Raw genomic sequence first — 874 nt, forward strand, 5'->3', positions numbered from 1 at the left:
TGGTGTCCTTCTAGATGTCCAGCCTTTCCTATGGAGGCCACAGTAACACAACAGAGGCCACCATGAGATCATTGACTGGCTGCAGGTCTGCATACACTGAGTCCTTCCTGCAGAGATGTGCGGCTGATGAGACTCCAGCTGGGATTCTTACTAAAGCCTGGGCACCAGTTGTGGCTCTAGCAAACTCCTTTTTGAAATAAAAAAGAATGACATAATTCTCTTTTGGATAATTGGCAAATAGTTCTGACATGCAGTGTCATGACATAAATATGAGCAGTGTTCCGGACTGAAGTATGGAAATCACTCCTGATAATTCAAACCTGTGTGTTGCTGTTCTGTAGTTGCGTATGATACTGCCCTCCCTTCAATCACACAGGGACTCACTGCTACAGCACAGCTACCGTCTAACTCCCTCTATCTTGCATTTATACTAAAACTGTAATTCAATGACCGATCAAACAAACAACTCAGACCTCAACTTGAGCTCTATTCAATGATTTCCTTGTTTTCTTGGGGAGAAAAAATGTATTAATAGCAGTACAGTATTCCAGAGGCTGGGACCAATTTGGATTCAATTCAATCACTTCAACACACTGCTATTTTTACTGAAAGGAATATCGTGATATGTTGAAACTGTGTGTTGAATTTCCAACATGTGTATTGGCACTTCAGTAAGACTGACTGTCACAGAACCCCTGAATCCCCAAATGTCCTCCCACTTCACTTGTTATGTTTTGTGCTGGGAGGACATTTTAGAATTACAGTGTACAACAATATCAGGGAGTGAATGTTTAGCCACTGACAATACTAACAAGTGCTCTGAAGTAGCTGAGAGGCCATGTCAAATACTTAAAATGATAAGTTTGATGAAATG

This window comes from Thunnus maccoyii, chromosome 2 (genome assembly GCF_910596095.1).
Source record: "Thunnus maccoyii chromosome 2, fThuMac1.1, whole genome shotgun sequence".
NCBI lineage: Eukaryota > Metazoa > Chordata > Actinopteri > Scombriformes > Scombridae > Thunnus > Thunnus maccoyii.